Source organism: Lytechinus variegatus, chromosome 7 (genome assembly GCF_018143015.1).
Source record: "Lytechinus variegatus isolate NC3 chromosome 7, Lvar_3.0, whole genome shotgun sequence".
NCBI classification, from domain to species: Eukaryota; Metazoa; Echinodermata; class Echinoidea; order Temnopleuroida; family Toxopneustidae; genus Lytechinus; species Lytechinus variegatus.
Window position 1 is genome coordinate 45,262,648 of NC_054746.1, and position 18,306 is coordinate 45,280,953.

General features: G+C 40.1%; 1 protein-coding gene across 2 annotated transcripts in view; it reads right to left on the reverse strand.

The window, feature by feature from the left end:
- LOC121419442 (AP-4 complex subunit sigma-1-like) overlaps positions 1–17,098 on the reverse strand; it is a 34,149-nt gene extending 17,051 nt beyond the window's left edge. The window contains exon 1 of one of the 2 annotated variants that reach the window (XM_041613917.1): positions 16,913–17,098. The gene's annotated coding sequence lies outside the window, so the exon portion shown is untranslated. Of the gene's footprint in view, positions 1–7,517; positions 7,540–16,912 lie in introns of those variants that run through there. The other variant, XM_041613919.1, reaches the window with a different exon arrangement.
- Between the last annotated feature and the right edge of the window lie 1,208 nt (positions 17,099–18,306).

Sequence of the window (18,306 nt, forward strand, 5' to 3'; positions counted from 1 at the left end):
AGTTTATTCCATTATGACTTGTTTCGCCACGGACACAGTCCCGAAAGAAAACAAGGCATTAAAATCGTCTTAAATCGCTACGAAGAAGAACAGTTTTAACAATGTAGGAACATGTTATTGACTATGTGACTTTGAATAATTATTACTTCCTTTCAATATCGTTCACATAAAATCAATAGCGGTAAAATAAAGTTTTGACACAAAAGTAAATATGAAGGCGTACGTTCATAGTACACAAAGGGTTTGCCTTGTTTACTACACGGGACCAAATACACCCCGGTGATGTCACACTCAGAGAACACCCGTCTCGGTAGGCATTGCAGGATCGAAATGGGTATGGATAAATCGTTCAAATTCACTACTTTGAAAAACGAAAATGGGGGTATGAATCACCTCTTAATGTTTGGGGGGTTGTAAGGTTGCTATTAAAGGAGAAATGTATTGATTATGAATGTGGTCTTATTATATATCAATGGAAAGGTAATGATGTGGGGATTATCAGTGGGTCATTCAAAAATACGGAAAATAATACAAGAGGTGAAAATCGCCGATTAAAAAACGCTAAAATGCCTCTCCGAAATATGCCTCGCATCGGTCACTGAATTGACGGGAATTTGATGACGTCACTGTCTGTACGAGAGGCGTGATTGGCTCTCCCACGTGAAGCTCCACTTGCATGCAAAACCTGTCGCGTTGGTACGTTTTCTCCACACTGTCACTGAATACTTCGATCCCGAAATGAAAGAAAACCCAGAATTTTATCTAGATTTGGATTTAAAAGTTGATGATTTTCAAGATGAAGAGAATGATGAAGTGAACAACAAAGTGACGTAGTTGGAGGTAAATTGGGGGAATTACGCCGATGATGATGATTATGATGATGAAAATTCAACTTGCATGACGATCACAAGTCATGTACATGCGGATTCGCTACCAACTCATGCAGCTGCTGCTACAAGTGCTAGCTACACTGCGCGGGCCAAATTAAATCCATGAAAATGAATATCCACATCCAGACAGAGTCTATCATAAGAAGAAAAATAATGATATAACTGTACTTACAAACAAGTGAATAATCCGAACCTGAAGGCAAATCAACTCAAGGAATAGCAGCAGACGATATGCACCGACGATAAACTTCATGTGGCTGGGATAGATTGTCACTCGTTCTGTTAGATGTAATTTTTATCTCATTAATTTGACAAAATTACGAAACTCGGGGAATTATTTATCTATATAAAAATATAGTAACATCTCTTATTATTTTTTGAATTACGAAAAAACCATTTTTGAAGGAAAACGTTGAGGTAAACTAAAATTACATGTAAATCATGTGTAGCTTGTATGTCATTGCAAACAAACCATCTCAAACATGCACGGTACCGGTATTCCTTCCTTGCTCGCCTTGCTGATTGAGAGCTGTGCAACACGTGCATAGATCTATTCTCTCAGTCAAGGCGAGCAAACAATACGGCATGTGTTGTGATGGTTTGTTTACGATCACATATGCTACACAATGATGGGGATGATCTTTTACATCTAATTTTAATTTACCTCAACGTTTTCCTTCAAAAAAGGTTTTATCATAATTAAAAAAATGATAAGATATGTTACTATATTTTTATATAGATAAATAATTCCCCGAGTTTCGTAATTTTGTCAAATTAATGAGATAAAATTTACATCTAACAGAACGAGTGACGATCTATCCAGCCACGTTTATCGTCGGTGCATATGCCATATCGTCTGCTGCTATTCGTTGAGTTGATTTGCCTTCAGGTTCGGATTATTCACTTGTTTGTAAGTACAGTTATATCATTATTTTCCTTCTTATGATAGACTCTGTCTGGATGTGGTTATTCATTTTCATGAATTCAATTTTGCCCGCGCTGTGTAGCTAGCACTTCCAGCTGCATGAATTGGTAGCGAATCGGCATGTACATGACTTGTGATCGTGTTGCAAGTTGAATTTTCATCATCATCATCATCGGCGTAATTCCCCAATTATACCTCCAACTACGTCACTTTGTTGTTCACTTCGTCATCATTCTGTTCATCTCAAAATCATCAATTTAAAAATCCAAATGTAGATAAAATTCCGGGTTTTCTTTCATTTCGGGATCGAAGTATTCAGTGACAATGTGGAGAAAACGTACCCTCGCAACAGGTTTTGCATGCAAGTGGAGCTTCACGTGGGAGAGCCAATCACGCCTCTCGTACAGACAGTGACGTCATAAAAAAATCCCCAATTTCGCGGACGTAATTCTGCGTGTTTGAAGCATTCAGAGAGAGAACTTTAAACTATCAATTAACTGAGTTTCATCGGTCTCCATGATAAATGATGTACACCATCGTGTTCTCCTTATTTTCTCCTTTATTTTGATATGATTCTCCATTTTTACGATTTTCAATATATTTCTACTTTAAAGGAGACACCCGAAGAATCCAAAGTATTTTATAATGCCTTTTTGTGGTCATCATTGTAAAGGGGAAGTATTACTTATCAGATATATAACTTCACTTTTCAAAATAGTCATTAGAGTTTGCAGAAATCAGCTCTCAAAAATGATTTATTTTCATGCCATATTTCTGCCTTCCATCGGTCCTCTTGCGAGCTCCAGCTGAGTGACGTCACACAATGAGCGTGAGCAGCTGAGCTGACAGCAGCCCATTGAAGACGATCTTTCCAATCAGCGTTTTTTGCTCTTAGAATTGTTTATTCCTCACAAGATTGGTCTTGTTATATAGATAAAAGTTTGAATTTACTGAACAGTGAAATAAAGTGCACATTTAACGTATTTTGGTAACCGATATTTAGCTTAGAAAAAATGATTTTTTTTTTCAAGAAATATATTTGAATAAACAAAGCATATTTTCACTTAGAAATCACACTTGCGACAAATTGATATTATAATCAATATAAAGCATAGACATTCTTCGTCACGACTGAAAAAAAATTATGAAATTTCATTACGTAACAAAGTCAGGAACCACAAAATAACATGGCAATATCCATCGCGAAATGATTGAAATTGCAGTTGAATTGCCGAAACATGATTAGCCCACAGCGGCGAGCGGACTTTGTTTCATATATCTTAAAAGCCCACCACAACTTAGGGAATGGTCTGTGGCCAAACGTGTTGGCCATCGTTTTGTCGTGTGCGAGGACCCTGGTTCAAAACTCGGATTAACTTGGGTATTTTTTTTATTCCTTCTCGTCCCTACCCAGCTTTTTTTTCTTGTGAAATCCCATTCAGACCTGTATTTATCAAATCTTATTTAATTGCTGCTTTTGATTTTCAAGTTCTTGATTAAATTCTACTCTTATTTGGGATGGGAGGGGTACAGGATGAGTTAAAAGTCAAGTCCACATCAACTAAAAATTATTTGAATAGAGTAATTTCCCTTGCTGTTTTTACTCAAAACAGTCACAAAACAATGATATGCAAATTAGTGTTGTCACTCACACCACATTCGTTTCTAATTTTTTTGTGGCATTTTGTTTTTTAATTCTTTGCAGATTTGAGTATAGGAATTTCTTCATCCGAACACAATAGGTTACATTTACGGAACTGTAACTCTAAATGTTATTTGGAGGAATTAAAATCCCTCTGAAAATTTTTCAGAAAATAAATAGAAAATTAAATATCAAATCTACATGTCATGTAAATATATCAAACAACAAAATACAAAAGAACTTAGTGTGTGTGACATAACGGTTAGTGTAATTTGCACATCGACACAGATGAGCATATCATCGTTTTATAAATTAGGCAAAATTTCTCAATGTTAGAGTAGTAATTATATAAATTTGAATCAAAGTTTTTATGAAATTTCCTGCAATATCTTATTTTTCTTTAAATTCAAATGAATTTTTGATTGTGTGGACTTCTCCTTTACTCTTAATGTAGGGAATGCATAGCAATATTTATCCAGAAACAAAATTGTCTTAAAATATGCAAATCTGTAATTGGGCACATGTTCACTTTTCTTTCATCCAGGCCACTTCCTCACACCCACTAGGCTTACAGTCTTAGAACAAAAAAAATGATGAACCATCACACAACAGCACACAACATTCAGTGCTTCACAATAAATATTTCAATTCTGTTCATACATGTACATGCAATAAATATTGTGGAAAACAAATAAAAGGCGTACCCATATTCAAATACCGTTTAAAAGGACAAATATATTATACCTTTCGAGAAAAATCAGCACGTTAGATATCTGATAACAAAACACAAATATGGGGCACTGCAAGAAACTTATGTTCCATTGCAAATCAAGCGTAAGTCTTAAATTCAAATTCAAGCGTAATAAGGTCGAGTTGCAATAGCAGTTCAACTACATGTACATGTTTGTCTTTAATCAAAGGACTTACCCTTGATTTGGGACGTGTGATTGATTAGAAAATTTCTTGCAAAATGCCATAATAACATTAAAATTGTTTTTTTCGTTTTAAGTTGTGTGTTCTTATTTTCGACAAGCTGTATTCCTGTCCAAGTCAATTTTTTTAGTTCTCTCCAAAACTGTGCTCAAAATCGTTTCCAAGATCGATAAAGATAAATTTTCTGTTGCATCATTATCAGTCCAAAACTTGCACCGTAGCTCCTGGAAAGAGTGAAGAAAAAAATGGCTATATCCAAATCAGTAAGAGGACATGATGGAATCTCCCAGATTGAAGTAGCGAGCAGAGACCAGAAGTCACCAGAGTCAGCAAGTGTGCAGATCTGTGTGTAGAAGAGAGATAAAATAAAGAAATAATTTAAATAATCAAATCAAAGTATGAATTTCATTATCTTGATGATTGACGACGTGCGGTGGCATGTAATTCCCGGTCAACAACAAATAATAGTAGGTTTAGACACCTGAAAAATTCCACTCAGAACACTGGTGCTCTACCTCAACGCTCAAGTGATGTTTGTGTAGGCCCCACTCTACTTACCGCTTAGCGGTAGTGAATCGCTTGAGGTACGGTACTCTGTGTCATTACAAAGAGTGCATTTATCTTCATTGTTTTATGTTGAAGGCACTACGCATTCATATGTAGAAGCACTCTAATCAGAAAGAAACACCAGACTCTAGTTTTGGCCAGGAATCAGCATGATCAGGGTAACCACTGCTGAAAATTTGTCTTGCTTCATGACATCGGCATTATGGTGATATAATTCTGTGTATCTGGATGTATACGATACAGGGCCCTCCTGAGCATAAACGCATTGGGTACTAGACCTGTGTATAATAAAAACTTAAACATTTGGCCTTATCGTGAAATTTGGTGTTTGTGCGCTCGTTGTGTACAAAGTCAATGGGAGTGGATCACCGCCGTTGACGAAATAAACGGCAGTGAATGGACTGGTGACAAAAACTACGATAATGCCAAACATTCCTCTGAAACAGCATATTTTCAGCCATGGTCCATGCCAGTGCTCCTAAATAATTTAATCGCCTGAGTCCTGACCAGTTTATTTAGAAATCTGACTGAAGTCTTTGTGAAGAAAAATCTGCTGGAATTGTGCAAAAACATTATTTCTAAAATAAAGACTTTTTAATTTTAATAGTAGTCATGCCAAAATGCATGATTCTAAAATTATATCAGATCTGTATCTGTCATCTGACCTGAATGCATCGTCAGAACAAGTACAGACTACAGTTTCCAAACATGCTTACCTTGACTTTTGACTGGATCAAACAGCGTAACCTGCAGCAAGTGAATGGGACCGTACAGCTTGGAATCAGAGCAACACAACGAAGACTGTCGAGTGGACAAAATCGGTCTTTCCAGTTCATAATTCAATAAAAATGGACAAAGTAACACAGTTCTGGTTCTCTTATAGTCTGAAGATGTCGAAATCGGATATCACAACACATGAAGAAAACGGTAAATTCGAAGAAAAATAGAGACCAGGAAGGTGTATCAGTGTATTATCACAGATAGTGTGTAGTCGATCATGTGACGTCATTATTCTCGACTGTTTTCGATCGCGTGAATGTCTGCCTGGGGGCGGCTGGGGGGCTGAGAAGGGTCTCTATTAATTTCATTTCTTGCATTTCCACAACATCTGTAAGACTTTTTAGTGACATATTTGTGTATAAAAAGACAAGACCTTTCCATTCATATATAATTTGTCTATAATCATCACTTTCGTGAATTTTCTTTGTGTGTATCCTTTTGTGAATGTAAATATCTCAATATTTTGAATCATCTTCTTAATTCAACTTTAACTCAAAATCGTTAGGTGCGCAGACTTGGGGTCCACCATCATACTAATGGAAACTGACAGTGTCAAAAAGTCAATCATTTTTCCCAAAGAAAAAGAGAAAATAAGCCAAACATTGCCAACCTTGTTTCATCACACACTGACCAATAGAGGTGCACAGCCAATATTGGAGACTGTCTCCCATGAGAGAGATTATCTCCAATATCAGAGACTTTTGTGAAGTATTTGGGTTTCCAATTTCAGAGACAGCCTCCAGTTTGGGAGATCGATTTCCTTTGTTTGCATATTTGCTTCAAAAGGATTACCTTGGCGGCAAATGAAAATGTGACTTTTCGCCAACGTAACGCGATGCACCCGTCTGTAATGTTGGCGAAGAACAATAGGAAACAAGATGGCGGCATAAACATCTGGCAAGTCTCTTCCATCTTGTCATGATATTTTTCTCATTTTTTTGATGAATTCTTGTTTAAAAATATAATCGCTGGCGCAGAAATGTCGGAAATGAAGTTGCATCCCATGTTCATGATTTAGGCTAGATCTTTTAGAAGTAGAAATCTCGGGGGCGAAAGTTTCAGGTTTTGGCGGCCTACATTTCTCCAAATGAATTGTGAAAATAGAAATTATGCTTACCTCGATTATATGGATGAAGGTCTAACGAGTGGCAGTTTCCTGACATCTGGGCACAGACTGGAACCTCAAAAAACAAGTTCTCTCCTTTTACCCCCGTCTCGATCAGCCATTTTTGTTATGAATCGTAACAAAATGGCCGATCGAGACTGGTTTAGGAGAGAACTTTTTGCTTTTTTTAGGTTCCATTTTCTGCCCAGATGTCAGGAAACTGCCACTCGTTAGACCTTCATCCATATAATCGTGGTAAGCATAATTTCTATTTTCACAATTCATTTGGAGAAATATTTAGACCATAAATCACGCTAGTCCCGTGGGCCGAGTATGGTCAAATACACGGTAAACCCATGGGCTAAGCCCAGGGGCTTACCAATAATTTCTATTTTCACAATTCGTTTGGAGAAATATTTTAATTTAGACCATAAATCACGCTAGTCCCGTGAGTATGGTCAAATACACGGTAAGCCCCTGGGCTCCCTGGGTTACGCGGGCGGGAGCTCCCTGGGTTACGAGAGCTGGAGCTTGATCTAGACTAACCCAGGGAATTACACGTAAAGTCCTGGGCTCAGGACTTTACGTGTAATTGACCATACTCACCTGACTAGCGTGAAGTATGGTCAAAATAATTCTCCGAATAAATAGTTAAAACAGAAATCAAGCACTTACCACGACTATATGGATGAAGGTCTAACGAGTGGCAGTTTCCTGACATCTGGCAGTAGAGGTGCACGGCCAATATGGGAGACTCTATCCAATAGGGGAGACAATCTCCCACATTGGAGACTTGCTTTGCAAAAGGACAAAAGAAACAATACCAACAAAAGCATGATTTTTTTCCAACCAAAAGTTTGTCTCACTGAGGTCAGAAGCCCATTTGTTTTGTGTGCGATTGACAACAAAATCCTTATCAAAATAAAAGTAGACGGTGAATTCTTAAAGTAGACGGGGAAAAGGGGTAATTTTTCATGAGGAGTCTGCTTATCACATTTTTATTTGCCGCCAAGGTAATCCTTTTGCAGCAAATGTAAACAAAGGAAATTGGACTCCAAAACTGGAGACTGTCTGAAATTGGATTCCCAAATTCTTTACAAAAGTCTCTGATATTGGAGATAATCTCCCACATTGGAGACAGTCTCCAACATTGGCCGTGCGCCTCTACTACTGTATGGGCACAAACTGGAACCTCAAAAAAACGAAAAGTTCTCTCCGTCTACCCCCGTCTCGATCGGCCATTTTTGTTATGAATCGTAACAAAATGGCCGATCGAGACTGGGGTAGGAGAGAACTTTTCAATTTTTGAGGTTCCAGTTTGTGCCCAGATGTCAGGAAACTGCCACTCGTTAGACCTTCATCCATATAATCGTGGTAAGTGCTTGATTTCTGTTTGACTATTTATTCTGAGAATTATTTTGACCATACCGTACTTCACGCTAGCCTAGTCAGGTGAGTATGGTCAATTACACGTAAGGTCCTGGGCTCCATAGGGTTAGTTCCTGACCCTGGGTTAGTCTAGACTCTAGATCTAGCTCCAGCTCTCGTAACCCAGGGAGCTCCTGCCCGCTTAACCCAGGGAGCCCAGGGGCGGGAGTTCCCTGGGTTAGATCTAACCTAGGGAACTCCCGCCCGCGTAGCGGGCAGGAGCCCAGGATCTTACGTGTAAAGGCATACTCACCTGACAAGCGTGAAGTATGGTCAAAATAATTCTCTGAATAGTTAAAACAGAAATCAAGCACTTAGGCCTACCACGATTATCTGGATGATGGTCTAAATAGTGGCATATTTTCTGACATCTGGGCACAGACTGGAACCTCAAAAAACAAAAAGTTCTCTCCTACCCCCGTTTCGATCGGATGTGATGTGAGAATCATCGGTGTCCCATTGACTGCACCAGATGAGATAGTTTTCTTGTTGACTGGTCTCATCCCTATTTCTCGTCAAATAGAGTTAAACAGACTCCTTCTACTAGGACATGTAATCAACCTGAGCCCTGGACGTTTTGAACTCAAGACCTTTCTTCATGCCTTTGCCCTCCTCACTCCTTCTATAAGAGCTTTGAAGGATATACTACTTAAATACCAACTGCCTGATTTGAACTCACTTCTTGAATCGACTCCTTCATACCAGCAATGGAAGCAGGTGGTCAAAAGTAAAGTTCATGCCGCTGTGAGAGAGCAAGTCGTCGGAAGTATATCCCAGAAATCCTCCCTGAAGTTCTGGATGGGAAAATCAGAAATCAATGTAGAGGTACTCTATCCTCCCGGTCCTGTCCAGGATGGCTTGAGGCAAGCGTTAATATATCGAGCACTTCTTTCTGGGACATATCTAGTACAGGCCAGAAGATGTAAGATCGGAAAGAGCACTAATACCCTCTGTCCTCTTTGCAAGCTTGAAGATGAGACAACCGAGCATTTCATAGCATCTTGCATCTTTCTAAAGCATATTAGAGATGATTTCATACTCAAAATCAAGGAGATATTACAGGATCATCGATTAAGCTTGTAACCGATTTTGCAATCGGCAACCGATTTCATTCGATTTCACCACAATCGGCGATCACTTGCCGATCTTCGATCATGCCCCTTTGGCCTTGAAGGAAAAAAATCGAAAATAAAAAATCGGCGTAGATCTAGTAAAAGTGCGAGATCGTTCAGAACATATTTCAAGATTGTTTTTGAGGTGCTAGCTATTTAGAGGTCGCATTATTCAGGGAGAAAGACGCGGTATTATCTCTGACGATGGTTAAGAGGATAGATATCTTCTCTTACAACTCATGGTGATAGCGGATGCCAGCGTGAAAATTTCAAAGGTCGTATTACTGACAAAGATCACTGCGCTACTCTCTCATATCGTTTATGATATAAATCTTCTCTTCAACCTCGTGGTGATAGCTGACCCCGCCGTGAACTTTTAAAAGTCGTACTATCGACGAGCTCATTGCGTTACTCTCTTACATCGTTTAGGATGATATACATTCTATTTTCAACCTCGTGGTGATAGCGGACGCCGCCGTCAACTTTGAAAGATCATATTACCGATGGAGCTCACTGCGCTACTCTCTTACCCTCTTTATGATGCTAGACAATACATCTTCTCTTCAACCTCGTGGTGAAAGCGGACCCCGCCGTGAACTTTTAAAGATCGTGATAATGACGGAGCTCATTGTGCTACTCTCTTACATTGTTTATGATCATATAAATCTTCTCTTCAACCTCGTGGTGATAGCAGCCGCCGCGAATTTTTAAAAGTCGTACTATCGACGGAGCTCATTGCGTTCCTCTCTTACATCGTTTAGGATGATATACATTCTATTTTCAACCTCGTGGTGATAGCGGACGCCGCCGTGAACTATGAAAGGTCGTATTACCGACGGAGCTCACTGCGCTACTCTCCTACCCTCTTTATAATGCTAGACATCTTCTCTTCAACCTCGTGGTGATAGCGGACCCTGCCGTGAACTTTCAAAAGTCGTTATACGCGCACCAGAATAGGAATCCAGATGCCAGCGAAATATAATCAGTTCGTTAGCAAATAACCTACACCGCAAGGATGATAACTGAGAGACTGGACTTGTATAAAGAAGCAAGTGTATATAGTTACAAAAACTGTTCTGTAACTATATACACTTGCTTCTTTATACAAGTCCAGTCTCTCAGTTATCATCCTTGCGGTGTAGGTTATTTGCTAACGAACTGATTATATTTCGCTGGCATCTGGATTCCTATTCTGGTGCGCGTAGATTTGGTAGGCCAGTTCGATTGGTTCGTTACGCGACCAGCGCTTGTTGATTGAGTCTGAGAGTTGTTCACGGGTACCTCCTTAGCACGCGATTCGACTGGTTTTGCTGTCACTTCAGCGTAGGATGGTTGTTGACCCACTGGCTGGAATATAGTAACATCTTCTGGGCTATCACGTGTTGTTGTTGGGCTCTCTGTCTCAGCCATCTGTGTGTCTGGAATGAGAGGTTCAGCTGTTGATCTCAAGAACCTCCGGTTCCTCCTTAGCATTCGGCCAGCTTCTGTTTGAACCAAGAATGACCGTGGACCAACTTTCTCCATGCAGATTCCTTTGCCCCACTCCAAACCACGATTCTTAGGCTGGATGCGGACCGGTTGTCCAATCTCTAGCTCAGGGAGTGGTGTTGCTGTTTGGTCATAGTATTTCTTGGCCCTCTGTTTCTTGTGACTGATGTGTTGTGATACACCCCCTATTACTTGTGGTTTAAGGAGTGCTTCTGGTGTTGGTAGTAGAGTGTTGGTTCGTCGAGCCATCATCTTTTGTGCCGGGCTGGCACCACTATCAGCAGGAGTATTCCTCCAATCCAATAAAGCCAACTGGATGTCTTCTCCTTGTTTTGCTGCTTTCTTTAGGAGAGTTTTGGCAATTTTCACTGCTGATTCTGCTTTTCCATTGCTTTGAGCATGCAATGGCGAAGAGGTTATATGCTCAACCTCCCAGTCGGTAACAAACTGAGCATACTCCTTGGCAACAAACTGGGGTCCATTGTCTGTTATCACCTTGTCTGGACGTCCATATCGTGCGAAATGGCCTTTTGTGCATGCCACAATGACTGCTGCTCTGGTGTCACCTGTTATCTTGTCGATCTCCCAGTAATCACTGTAGTGGTCAACGGTTATCAGATAGTCCTCGTTGTGAAGAGTGAAAAGGTCCTGTGACACGATACTCCAAGGCCTGCTCGGAATATCATACGACAACATAGGCTCCTTTTGTTGTTTTGGCTGAAACGCATTGCAGGTGCTACATTGTGTCACCTTTTCTTTCACCTCTGCCTGCATACCTGGCCAAAAGCACTGCTGTCCAGCTGATAGACAGAGGAGGGTTTCATACCTCTCTGCACTTTAGCTTTACATACGTTTTGGAAATGGTTTTGTTTGCTGCACTTTCGACAGGTTTTTCCATATGCTGGACAGCTTTCACGGCCTTTTCCATGGCTACCACCACAGAATCTGCATCCACTAACCTCGTCTTTTTGTGCAGTGAAATTCTTTCCTGATTTCTTATCCATGTTTCTTGTCTTGGAGTTGAACTGCTGCTGTCGGCTGCTCGCTTTTCCCTTCTTACGCTGGTTCTGCATGTAATTTACAGTCTCTTCTCCCTTTACAATTCTAAGTTGCTGCTGGGATAGCTCACTAACTTCCAGGGCTGCGATTGCCTTTTTCAAGGTGCACACAGTATCCTGTTCTCTGAAAAGGCGTGCCTGTGCCTGCTTGTCCTTGCACCCAAGCACCAACCTGTCCCTGATCATCTCCTCCTCCAGGTCACCAAATTTGCAAGGCTTGATCAGTTGGCGCAGCCGCACAACAAACTGGTCAACACTTTCACTTTGCTGTTGCACGGCACTATGAAAGACATACCGATCGTATAGCACATTCCTTGCTGGAGCAAAATGTTCTGCCAGTTTTTTGACAATGATCTGTGGTTTCAGTCTCTCTGCATCACTCATCGGTAAGGTTGCCAATCTATCCTTACAATCTTGGCCCATCACTGATCTGAGAGTTGCTACTTGCACGCTATCTGGCTTCTTATCTAGCTCTGTCGCTATGCGGTAGTCGTTCCATGACTCCTCAAAGGCCTTCCAATTTGACTCCAAATTGCCCTTGCAGCACATCGGCTGTGGTACCGGGATGCCTATTTGACAAGACGCCATTTTCAATAGCTGGGACTGTAGTAAGAAATGACTGAAATCGGCAAAAGTTACTCACGTTTCGAGGCTCAAAATCAGCATTGCAAAGTGATTTTCCTTCTCCAAGATAGCATTTGAAATGTCCGCACAAGTCTTAATTACGGAAAATTTTCCATGAATCCCACTTCGGACACCATGTTGGACTCCGAATAAAGAGATTTCAGACAAGTTCGTAGGTTCAGAGTAGCATGTTATGATTCATGGAAACGTTATCGTGACGTGTCGGTATCGATACTTGTGATCGGGATATAGGTATATATCTTCAAGTCCCAAACACTATCGACAGAGCTCATTGCGTTACTCTCTTACATCGTTTAGGATGATATGCATTCTATTTTCAACCTCGTGGTGATAGCGGACGCCGCCGTGAACTTGTAAAGGTCGTACTATCGACGGAGCTCATTGCGTTACGCTCTTACATCGTTTAGGATGATATACATTCTATTTTCAACCTCGTGGTGATAGCGGAACCCGCCGTGAACTTGTAAAGGTCGTACTATCGACGGAGCTCATTGCGCTACTCTCTTACATCGTTTAGGATGATATACATTCTATTTTCAACCTCGTGGTGATAGCGGAACCCGCCGTGAACTTTTAAAGATCGTGATAATGACGTAGCTCATTGCGCTACTCTCTGACATCGTTTAGGATGATATACATTCTATTTTCAACCTCTTGGTGATAGCGGACGCAGCTGTCAACTTTGAAAGGTCGTATTACCGACGGAGCTCACTGCGCTACTCTCGTACCCTCTTTATGATGCTAGACATCTTCTCTTCAACCTCGTGGTGATAGCAGACCCCGCCGTGAACTATCAACGCCATCGACGGAGCTCATTGCGTTACTCTCTTACATCGTTTATGCTGATATACATTAACCTCAATGATATATTTGCAGAGATGCCAACTTTTGGAAATCAGAATTAGGGAGGATTCGCAACCGACAACAAATTATGTGCGCGTAGCGCACATCAAGAGCGCGGAGCGCTCGACCCATGCGGCTGGGGTCCAGGGCCCGCCTTAGGGCCCTGGAAGCTCTGGGTTTCTAGATGCTCTCTGGTGCAATCTGACCCTTATTTTGGAGCATTTCACATGTTTTTAAAAAAACATTGTTCCCACTTTTTTAACATAAAAATTAAAGAAAAATATGCATTTTTACATGTAAAAAAATGAGGGGACAATAGAAGAAAAGTACCTGTTCAAAAATAATAATAAGGAGGAATTATAATAATCCAGTTAAGAAAAGCTCAGCGCAGATAACGTCTTCCTCCTCACTGGCTGGTCCCTTGCTTGGTGAAATAAGTCAACAGGAGCTAGAAGACTTGTCTTCGCAATGTCCGTATTCCCTGAAATGTCCACGCTGCAAACTGTGCAAAATGCATGGTAAATTCCTCTTTCCGACTTCCGAATACGCGGGTTCTGGAGACTGTATTCAGTCTTATACTTCTGAGACCATTTCTTGGTCTTCTTTTGTTGATTTTCCGCCATTTCATGTCGATATCAACCCATCAATACGCCGAAATCTTGCACCGATATTCCACCGCACGACTCGACAAATCCAGCAGCCGCGAGCGGACACGCCTCGCGAAGCTAGCCGGGCCTACCGGCCTGGTGCACAGTGGATTCCCGTTGGGCATATCACATGCACCAGCTTTTCGCTGCTCCTTATTTGTCTGCCTTTCACACAGAATTTAGTAGCAGCGAACGTAATGGAGTTACTACATGCTAAAGTTAGCAGACGATACATGTACTTTCAATCCAATTTGATCAATGCAAAAAAATCGTAATTTCGGGAGGATAAGGATGGTAATCGTAAGGGCGGGAGTTGGGATGAATTTTCGGGAGCCTCCCGATGAAATCGGGAGGGTTGGCATCTCTGTATTTGTCTTTGCTACTTCGTCGGGAGATGCTTCTTCTATATTTCTTTTTAGAAATCAAAAGGTCATTTCTCAAGATAGTAATAAATTGATTTGAAAACGCTAGCTACCCAAAACATTTTAAACATATTTAAAATCATCGTGCGTGCTTGCGTCTTCTACTACATTTTAATTGCACTTGTGACTTTAAGATGATGCATCGTAATGTCATGTAGTATGTTATGTAGAATGAATATAACTTCCTGTTATCCTTTCAGTCATTCACCCTCACTTGTTTACAAACTCCCCCAATGTCATCTTAGAATCCCGAAACCCCCAATACCATTTAACTGCTAAGCCTTGACCATAAAAAGACCAACCCTCAGTGACGTCAGCTAACTTCATGGAAGAAGTATATGACTCACACTCCAGCCCCAGTCACTTGCACAGAGCATCACCACACCCCTTATACCAGAGAAAGTTTGATAGACAGTGACCTGTAGACCAATCAGATCAAGTTTAGATCACTCCCACCTTTAATAGTTACACCCCAAAACAAATGATATAAATAAGACTTCTTGATTATTAAGAATAGAGAATACCAACGGTAGAATACTAGACCCACATTCATCCAGATAGACTGACTGACTTCAAGACTTAGACGTCCATCGAATATTATATTAACTTCACTCCGAATCTTAATCTTACACTTCGAAACTATTATATTCATCGTCTCCTGTTATATCTGAATCTTAATGTACTTCAAATTGTGAACTGTCAACTGCAACTGATGATTAAATACCTAGTGATTTGAACTGTATAACTTTCTGCAAAGTTTCTTTATTTCGCCTTCAATAATCACCGATCCCATTCCCAACACAACAGTAAGAGATCAAGAGATCATTCCAATAATTCTAAATCGCTATCACCTAAAAATACTTATAAAAGATGTCCCGCCGATCGTTCATTAACCTGTGATCTATGAGAAATATTTTCATTTTATTTTCCTTTGCGCCTTTGCTCGGAAGATGCGTCTTTCGTTTGTCTTTCTAATAAAAATCACTCTGTTTATTTTAAAGCAATAACACCTCAAAACCCCTTTAAAACATGTTCCAAACGATCGCGCATGTTGTCGACTTCCATTCCAATGCATTCGTCTTTGTGACTTAGTCAGGAAGATGCGCGCGACCGCGAACAAAATTTTGATGTATTCCTCTGTTTTTAAACATCACCGATTCGATTTTCGATTCGATTTCGATTTTAGAAGCTTAACTGCCGATCCGATTTTCGATCTTATTTTTGATCCGATTTACAACATTATCATCGATGGTATCTGGAGCATTTTTCTGACAAACCAGCTGTAAACTACAATTTCAATTTCACCCAAGATGTTCTTATTGCCTTTGACTCAAAGCTCCCCCTGGAATGGATATCAATGCCAAGCTATTAAAAGCGACTTTGATATTCACAAAAATCCATAATAGCCGTTCCAGTGCTCTCCTGGCCTGATGAGTCACTATCATTCAGTCGTCAAGATACATATGCGTCACATGCGGGTTGGACCCGATGATCTCCGAACTAAGCGGAGGGATGAGAACAGAGAGAGAGAGAGATGTGATAACAAAAATGGCCGATCGAGACGGGGTAGGAGAGAACTTTTTGTTTTTTGAGGTTCCAGTCTGTGCCCAGATGTCAGAAAAACTGCCACTCGTTAGACCATCATCCATATAATCGTGGTAAGTGCTTGATTTCTGTTTTAACTTTTTATTCGGAGAATTATTTGGCCATTATTTTGACCATACTTCACGCTTGTCAGGTGACTAGTCTATGCCTTTACACGTAAGATCCTGGGCTCCCGCCCGGCGGGAGTTCCCTGGGTTAGGTTAGATCCACTTGTTCACTGCTACCATCCTGCCTGTGGGGAATCTACAGGTAGGACTATGGTATGCCAATGTTGTACAAAGCAAAGCACAAACTTTAAAAAATCATTAAAATATCACTTTTGTGACCAAAATTACTTATTTCCATACACTTGCAATTTATTTTTCATTAGTAAATTGGGAATAATTTTTGTATTCACCAGAGCGCTCAAAAACTTGAATTTTTTGCATGTTTTTTTGCACGCCATCTATTGGTGGAAATTTAATATGGCAAGAAAATTTTCATTTTTTGATCTCTATATTAAATTAAGAAAAAATTAATTTAAAGAATCAAATTTAAATAAGAGTAAAGTTGTATGAATAATAGGTGTAATGGAAACTGTCAGTGTAACTGTAAAAAAATCAAGCATTTGCCCCAAAGAAAAAGAGAAAATAAGCCAAACATTGCCACCCTTATTTTGCCACACATGACATGTCATGGAGATTAAGATAAGTGAGAACAAGGTTATATAACCTTGTTCATTGAATGAGTGGTTAGATCTAGACTAGAGCGCGCCTGGCCTGGCCTGGCTCAGACTCAGAGTCTAGCCTAGCTAGCCTAGCAGAGGCAATTAAAGATACTTACTAGGTCTAGGACCCTACTACTACTTTTGGCCCGAGTGATCTACATCATACATATCGTGGGTACCCTCCGGAGTCCGGCCTCCGTACAGTCTGCAGATGATGATGGTTGACGATGATGATATGATGTGAACATCGTGGACCTAGGCCTACCTGGTTTCGGCCGGCCCGGCCTCGGTCTCATCGATTTTCGGGAAATAAATATTCAGTCACTTACGCGCAAATCTACAGTTTACTTTTTAACGAAAAAAAGAAGAATCAATGGATTCAAGGACTTTCCCTTAATCAATTGTAATAAAATATTATACAGCTAAATATTAAAGAATAATTTACAAGATCATAAAAAAAATAATATTATTTATTTTCATAACCTGATGAAGTGATTTAGAGACTGCACCTTCACATTGCTTACGCTTAGGCTATTGAATTTTAATAAACCAATATCACTGTGTTGTCTGTACGGTACTGTGTAACGTGCGCCCATTCGCCGGCCTTGTAATTCGTTACGTGTACGGTATACGATTGCATGTTGCTGTTTGGCCGCTGTGTACGATTAAGAAGAGGCGGTCGACTTCTTGAACGAGACTTGGAACTGGTGATCTTCTGAGTGAAAATCGTTTTATTCTGTATAATTTTAGAAGAGCTGGGAGTGGGACATCGCATAACCTTAGACTGAGTGAGTTGATGACCTAACTGCTGTATTGGTAAATTTTATTTCATTGTAGTCTATGAGAAATCTACAGCGAGTGATTGTATTACCGACCGGCCTTGTATTACCGAACGCGCGCATCATATGCGTCAGAAAATATTCAAATACGCTCAAACCTTTGCAACTTCCTTCCAAAGGGCACTTAAATAGAAAAATGATGAAAAATGACCAAAAACACAATTTCGAAGTCTTTATATCCTCAAAACAATAAAATATGGTCAAAATGGCTCATCAGTGACTTTGTTGTTTTCCCAACTTTTCCCATAGAAAACACACGTTCGGTAATACGATACCTTTTCAAGTGACCAAAATATTTCACTTGCGAAGAGGGGTCCGATTGGAAGCTGATGTCGTAAAAATGAAAAACAATTTCGGCAAAATTTCTGCATGTTTATATTTTGTAGGTATTTGTGTATTTATGGTGAAAGTTTGGTGAATTTTATTGGAATAATGTGTTTGATATGATCAAATTCATGAAAAGTGTTCGGTAATACGATCCACTACCATACAACAGTCATGTAGACTACCGGTAGGGTCTATACCGTACATGTACCCACTCATTCAATGAACAAGGTTATAATATAACCTTGTTCTCAGTTATAATATCTCCATGTGTGACAAAATAAAGGTGGCAATGTTTGGCTTATTTTCTCTTTTTCTTTGGGGCAAATGCCTGATTTTTTTACACT